Raw genomic sequence first — 9,189 nt, 5'->3', positions numbered from 1 at the left:
AGTGTGTGGCCCCCTGGTGGAGTGTGTGGTCCCCTGGTGGAGTGTGTGGCCCCCTGGTGGAGTGTGTGGCCCCCTGGTGGAGTGTGTAGCCCCCTGGTGGAGTGTGTGGCCCCCTGGTGGAGTGTGTGGCCCCCTGGTGGAGTGTGTGGCCCCCTGGTGGAGTGTGTGTTCCCCTGGTGGAGTGTGTGGTCCCCTGGTGGAGTGTGTGGCCCCCTGGTGGAGCGTGTGGTCCCCTGGTGGAGTGTGTAGCCCCCTGGTGGAGTGTGTGTTCCCCTGGTGGAGTGTGTGGTCCCCTGGTGGAGTGTGTAGCCCCCTGGTGGAGTGTGTGGCCCCCTGGTGGAGTGTGTAGCCCCCTGGTGGAGTGTGTGGTCCCCTGGTGGAGTGTGTGGCCCCCTGGTGGAGTGTGTAGCCCCCTGGTGGAGTTTGTGGCCCCCTGGTGGAGTGTGTAGCCCCCTGGTGGAGTGTGTGGTCCCCTGGTGGAGTGTGTGGTCCCCTGGTGGAGTGTGTGGCCCCTGGTGGAGTGTGTAGCCCCCTGGTGGAGTGTGTGGTCCCCTGGTGGAGTGTGTAGCCCCCTGGTGGAGTGTGTGGTCCCCTGGTGGAGTGTGTGGTCCCCTGGTGGAGTGTTAAATAAAGTTTCTTCACCTCGTCTTCATCACTTCTTCTTCTTCTTCTTCTTCTTCTTCTTCTTCTTCTTCTTCTTCTTCTTCTTCTTCTTCTTCTTCTTCTTCTTCTTCTTCTTCTTCTTCTTCTTCTTCTTCTTCTTCTTCTTCTTCTTCTTCTTCTTCTTCTTCTTCTTCTTCTTCTTCTTCTTCTTCTTCTTCTTCTTCTTCTTCTTCTACTTCTTCTCTCATTTCACTTCTTCTCTCGTCTCGTTTCTGCACCGACTGAAATCTCCCATCGTCCCATGCTCGACACACACACACACACACACACACACACACACACACACACACACACACACACACACACACACAATGGGAGAGAATGGGGGAGGGCAAACTCCCCTCTGGGCTTACATCATGGTTACCATCACAACCAAAGAGAGGCTTCAAATCCTGCCTCCACACACACACACACACACACACACACACACACACACACACACACACACACACACACACACACACACACACACACACACACACACACACATTCCTGCATTGTTTAGATCCATTCAGTTGACCCAGGGATTGCTGCTCTTCTGCTGTGGGCCTCCTCACACACACACACACACACACACACTCAGTCATGGACACACACACACACACACACTCAGTCATGGACACACACACACACACACACACACACACACACACACTCAGTCATGGACAGATAAAGGAAGGACGACGGATCTAAAAATGGCGCCCGTTCGTTCCTGTGAAGTCTTGTTTAAGGTCGCTGCAGTTTGTGGTTCTGGTGAAGGAGAGACGACTCAGCGGGTTACAAGTCTGGACACAACACACAACACAACACAACACACAACACAACACAACACAACACAACACAACACAACACACAACACAACAACACAACACAACACAACACAACACAACACAACACAACACACAACACAACACAACACACACGACACGACACAACACACACGACACAACACAACACAACACAACACAACACAACACAACGACACGACACAACACACACGACACAACACAACACAACACAACACAACGACACAACACAACACACGACACAACACAACACAACACAACGACACGACACAACACAACACAACACACACGACACGACACAACACAACAACACAACAACACAACACAACACACACGACACAACACAACACAACAACACAACACAACACACAACACAACACAACACAACACACAACACAACACACAACACAACACAACACACAACACAACACAACACACAACACAACACAACACAACACAACACACAACACAACACACAACACAACACAACACACAACACAACACAACACGACACAACACACAACACAACACAACACAACACACGACAACACACAACACAACACAACGACACGACACGACACACACGGCACGACACACACAACACGACACACACGACACACGACACAATACAACACAACACAACACACGACACAACACAACACAACACAACACAACACGACACACAACACACACAACACAACACACACACAACACAACACAACACACAACACAACACAACACAACACGACACACAACACACACAACACAACACACACACAACACAACACAACACAACACAACACACAACACAACACAACACGACACAACACAACACAACACAACACAACACAACACACAACACAACACAACACAACACAACACGACACACAACACGACACACAACACACAACACACAACACAACACACAACACAACACACAACACACAACACAACACAACACAACACACAACACACAACACAACACAACACGACACAACACACAACACAACACACAACACACACAACACAACACACAACACACACAACACACAACACACACACACAACACACACACACACAACACAACACAACACACAACACACACAACACAACACAACACAACACGACACAACACACAACACAACACACAACACACACAACACAACACACAACACACAACACACACAACACAACACACAACACACAACACACACAACACGACACGACACAAAACACACACAACACAACACACACGACACACAACACAACACACAACACAACACAACACACACGACACACAACACAACACAACACAACACACACGACACACGACACACACAACACACACGACACAAAACACACACAACACAACACACACGACACACAACACAACACAACACGACACACGACACGACACACAACACAACACACAACACAACACAACACACGACACACAACACAACACAACACAACACACACGACACACGACACAACACAACACACACAACACAAAACACACACAACACAACACACACGACACACAACACAACACAACACAACACACACGACACACGACACGACACACAACACAACACACAACACGACACAACACGACACGACACACACAACACAACACACACGACACACACGACACACAACACACAACACAACACGACACAACACGACACAACACACAACACAAAACACACACAACACGACACACGACACAACACGACACAACACAACACAACGACACACACGACACACGACACACACGGCACGACACACACGGCACGACACACACGGCACGACACACACGACACGACACGACACACGACACGACACGACACACACGACACGACACACAACACAACACGACACGACACACACAACACAACACACACGACACACACGACACACAACACAACACACAACACAACACGACACAACACGACACAACACACAACACAAAACACACACGACACGACACGACGCAACACAACACGACAACACACAACACGACACACAACACAACACGACACACACGACACACGACACACACGGCACGACACACACGGCACGACACACACGGCACGACACACACGACACGACACGACACACGACACGACACAAAACACACACAACACAACACACACAACACGACACACGACACAACACGACACAACACAACACAACACACACGACACGACACAACACAACACAACACAACACAACACACACAACACGACACACACAACACACAACACAACGACACGACACACACGACACACACGACACGACACACACAACACAACACACAACACAACACAACACAACACACACGACACGACACACACAACACGACACGACACAACACAACACAACACAACACAACACACACGACACGACACAACACAACACAACACAACACAACACACACAACACGACACACACAACACACAACACAACGACACGACACACACGACACACACGACACGACACACACAACACAACACGACACACACGACACGACACACACACAACGACACGACACACACGACACACACAACACGACACACACAACACAACGACACGACACGACACAACACGACACAACACGACACACACAACACAACACGACACACACAACACAACACAACACAACGACACGACACACGACACGACACAACACGACACACACAACACACAACACAACACACACGACACGACACACACGACACACACGGCGCGACACACACGACACGACACAACACAACACGACACACACGACACACAACACAACACAACACAACACAACACGACACACACGACACACAACACAACACAACACAACACAACACAACACAACACGACAACACACAACACGACACACACGACACGACACACACAACACAACACAACACAACACAACACACAACACGACACACACGACACGACACGACACACACGACACACACGACACGACACACACGACACGACACGACGCAACACAACACGACAACACACAACACGACACACAACACAACACGACAACACACAACACGACAACACACAACACGACACACACGACACACACACACGACACACACACACACACACAACACAACACACACACACAACACAACACACACGACACACACGACACAACACAACACAACACAACACACACACACACACAACACAACACACACGACACACACGACACCCAGTGAAAAACATGGAGCAGCGTTGAGTGTGAGCAGAGTTTGTTACGGAGTCGAACCTGAACGCCCGGTCGGGTCTAAATCAGGAACACATGCGTTACTTTAGTAGAACGTGTTTTCAGAGGTGATGAACCGCGCTGGGCCACGATAACCGCGGGGGCATCAAACCACCGGAGTCTGTCCTGGGGACCTGGGCTCAGCCGCTCGTTAGCATCGTTAGCATCAAACAACAGGAACGACGACTCAGGACACCTGATGCTGCTGTCAATCATCCAGACGCCATCACCGTGACGACCAGAGAGAGAGAGAGAGGACGAGAGACGAGGAGGAAGAGGAAGAGAGAGGACGAGAGACGAGAGACGAGAGACGAGAGACGAGAGACGAGAGACGAAGAGAGAGCGAGAGGACGAGAGGACGAGAGACGAGAGACGAGAGGACGAGAGACGAGGAAGAGAGACGAGAGGACGAGAGGACGAGAGACGAGAGACGAGAGGACGAGAGACGAGGAAGAGAGAGGACGAGAGACGAGAGACGAGAGACGAGAGACGAGGAGGAAGAGACGAGAGACGAGAGACGAGGAGGAAGAGACGAGAGACGAGAGACGAGGAGGAAGAGGAAGAGAGAGGACGAGACGAGAGACGAGAGACGAGGAGGAAGAGAGAGAGAGAGGACGAGAGACGAGGAGGAAGAGAGACGAGAGACGAGAGACGAGAGACGAGAGGACGAGAGAGGAGAGACGAGAGACGAGAGGACGAGAGGACGAGAGACGAGGACGAGAGACGAGAGACGAGGAAGAGGAAGAGGAAGAGGAAGAGAGACGAGAGACGAGAGACGAGAGACGAGGAAGAGGAAGAGGAAGAGGAAGAGAGACGAGAGACGAGAGACGAGAGACGAGAGACGAGAGACGAGAGACGAGAGACGAGGAGGAAGAGAGACGAGAGACGAGAGGACGAGAGACGAGAGACGAGACGAAGGTGAAGATGAGCAGCAGGCGGGTGACGGAGTACCTGTCTCACCATTGCGTCCCTCAGCTGCTGGAGGTGAGTTTGACCTTTGACCTTTGATCCGTTCAGATTCAATGCTCCTCTCAGGCCCCCCTCCCACTGTTCCTCCGTCACAGGTTAGAGCGCCCTTCCACTGTGCCTCCGTCACAGGTTAGAGCGCCCTCCCACTGTTCCTCCGTCACAGGTTAGAGCGCCCTCCCACTGTGCCTCCGTCACAGGTTAGAGCGCCCTCCCGTTTGGGAGAGGTGGGCTTTAGTAAAGCACGTTTGCACGTGTACGAGCACGAGCGTGCGCACGTGTACGAGCACGAGCGTGCCTAAAGCTACCTAAAGGACCCTAAAGCACGCGGCACGGGACCGAGGAACAGTGGGAGGGCGCTCTAACCTGTGACGGAGGCACAGTGGGAGGTTGAAGCCCTGAGGGTTCAGAGGGTTCAGAGGGTTCAGAGGGTTCTGAGGGTTCTGAGGGGTTCAGAGGGTTCTGAGGGTTCAGAGGGTTCTGAGGGTTCTGAGGGTTCAGAGGGTTCAGAGGGTTCTGAGGGTTCAGAGGGTTCAGAGGGTTCAGAGGGTTCAGAGGGGTTCAGAGGGTTCAGAGGGTTCAGAGGGGTTCAGAGGGTTCTGAGGGTTCAGAGGGTTCAGAGGGTTCAGAGGGTTCTGAGGGTTCAGAGGGTTCAGAGGGTTCAGAGGGTTCAGAGGGTTCTGAGGGTTCAGAGGGGTTCAGAGGGTTCAGAGGGTTCTGAGGGTTCTGAGGGTTCTGAGGGTTCAGAGGGTTCAGAGGGTTCAGAGGGTTCAGAGGGTTCAGAGGGTTCAGAGGGTTCTGAGGGTTCTGAGGGGTTCTGAGGGGTTCAGAGGGTTCAGAGGGTTCAGAGGGTTCAGAGGGTTCTGAGGGTTCTGAGGGTTCAGAGGGTTCAGAGGGTTCAGAGGGTTCAGAGGGTTCAGAGGGTTCAGAGGGTTCAGAGGGTTCTGAGGGGTTCAGAGGGTTCAGAGGGGTTCAGAGGGTTCTGAGGGTTCAGAGGGTTCAGAGGGTTCAGAGGGTTCAGAGGGTTCAGAGGGTTCAGAGGGTTCTGAGGGTTCTGAGGGGTTCTGAGGGGTTCAGAGGGTTCAGAGGGTTCAGAGGGTTCAGAGGGTTCTGAGGGTTCTGAGGGTTCAGAGGGTTCAGAGGGTTCAGAGGGGTTCAGAGGGTTCAGAGGGTTCAGAGGGGTTCAGAGGGTTCTGAGGGTTCAGAGGGTTCAGAGGGTTCAGAGGGTTCTGAGGGTTCAGAGGGTTCAGAGGGTTCAGAGGGTTCAGAGGGTTCTGAGGGTTCAGAGGGGTTCAGAGGGTTCAGAGGGTTCTGAGGGTTCTGAGGGTTCTGAGGGGTTCAGAGGGTTCTGAGGGGTTCAGAGGGTTCAGAGGGTTCTGAGGGGTTCAGAGGGGTTCTGAGGGGTTCAGAGGGTTCAGAGGGTTCAGAGGGTTCTGAGGGTTCTGAGGGTTCAGAGGGTTCAGAGGGTTCTGAGGGTTCAGAGGGTTCAGAGGGTTCAGAGGGTTCAGAGGGTTCAGAGGGTTCAGAGGGGTTCAGAGGGTTCAGATGGGTTCAGAGGGTTCAGAGGGTTCAGAGGGTTCAGAGGGTTCAGAGGGGTTCAGAGGGTTCAGAGGGTTCTGAGGGGTTCAGAGGGGTTCTGAGGGTTCAGAGGGTTCTGAGGGTTCAGAGGGTTCTGAGGGTTCAGAGGGTTCAGAGGGTTCAGAGGGTTCAGAGGGTTCAGAGGGTTCAGAGGGGTTCAGAGGGGTTCTGAGGGGTTCAGAGGGTTCAGAGGGGTTCAGAGGGGTTCTGAGGGGTTCAGAGGGTTCAGAGGGGTTCTGAGGGGTTCAGAGGGTTCTGAGGGGTTCTGAGGGGTTCAGAGGGTTCTGAGGGGTTCAGAGGGTTCAGAGGGTTCAGAGGGGTTCAGAGGGTTCAGAGGGTTCAGAGGGGTTCTGAGGGTTCAGAGGGGTTCAGAGGGTTCAGAGGGTTCTGAGGGTTCAGAGGGTTCTGAGGGTTCAGAGGGTTCAGAGGGTTCTGAGGGTTCAGAGGGTTCAGAGGGTTCTGAGGGTTCTGAGGGATTCAGAGGGTTCTGAGGGGTTCTGAGGGGTTCAGAGGGGTTCAGAGGGGTTCAGAGGGGTTCTGAGGCGGTCTCTGGTTCAGGATTTGGACCGCCCGTCACTCCCAGACTGGCTCTCATTGGTTCCTGAGTCGAATGCTCCGCCCCCTGGTCACACGGTTCCTCCAATGAGCAGCCACTTCCTGTAGAAAGACCGGTCCCTAAACCGGGACTTCCCTCCTGGGGGGGCGGGGGTGGTGGTGTTGGGTTGGGGGGCGGCTGCACCCTCCTTTGACTCGGCGTCTGTGTTCAACTGATGATGAACGTGAATCAACAACAAACCTAAACCCCCACGGGGCCGACGTCAGTCTGGTTTTAGAGTCTTGGCTCAGAAACCCCGCCCCCCTTTGAGGGAACACGGCCCTGCAGAAATAACAGAGTCCAGATTAAAGAAGTCCAGATTAAAGAAGTCCAGATTAAAGAAGTCCTAACCCGTGACCCGTGTCCCAGAGTCTGTTGACAGGTCTCCTGTACCATCACCCCGAGGACCCCGTTGGCTTCCTGCAGAGCTGCCTGATCACAACCACACAGCTGGGGGGTCCTGAGGCCGTCACCTGGGACACCTTCATCCGTCTGGAGAGACCCCCCAGACCAGTATCTGTACCCCCGAGAGCAGCACCCCCAATGCCCCAAACAGCATCTCCTTCACCCCCCACAAGACCATCAATACCCCCCAAAACAACCCCGAGACCAGAATCACCTTGGATAACACCCCCAACATCCACAGGAACCCCACTGACACGTGGGCCCCACTGTCCCTCCATCAACAATAAAACACAACCTGAACCCCCCGGAGCAGCTCCTGGACCTGCAGCAGCTCCTGGACCTGCAGCAGCTCCTGGACCTGCAGCAGCTCCTGGACCTGCAGCAGCTCCTGGACCTGCAGCAGCTCCTGGACCTGCAGCAGCTGCTGGACCTGCAGCACCACCTAGACCTGCAGCAGCTCCTGGACCTGCAGCAGCTGGACCTGCAGCAGCTCCTGGACCTGCAGCAGCTCCTGGACCTGCAGCAGCTGCTGGACCTGCAGGACCACCTAGACTTGCAGCAGCCCCACCTGGACCTGCAGCAGCTGGACCTGGACCTGCAGCAGCTGGACCTGGACCTGCAGCAGCTGCTGGACCTGCAGCAGCTGGACCTGGACCTGCAGCAGCTGGACCTGGACCTGCAGCAGCTGGACCTGGACCTGCAGCAGCTGGACCTGGACCTGCAGCAGCAGCTCCTGGACCTGCAGCAGCTGGACCCACCCACACTGAGAGGAAGGAACGACACACAAAGACCTGCAGCACGGACGGTAGGAGACTTGATTGTTCAGGTGCATTAAAGTTCCCTGGAACTAAAAACCCGTCTTTAGAATTGACTTAGCATCGGTTGGACCCTGCAGA

Source organism: Echiichthys vipera (assembly GCF_963691815.1).
Source record: "Echiichthys vipera genome assembly, chromosome: 4".
NCBI lineage: Eukaryota > Metazoa > Chordata > Actinopteri > Perciformes > Trachinidae > Echiichthys > Echiichthys vipera.
The sequence above is the reverse complement of the archived record's forward strand: the minus strand, read 5'-3'. Positions refer to the sequence as shown.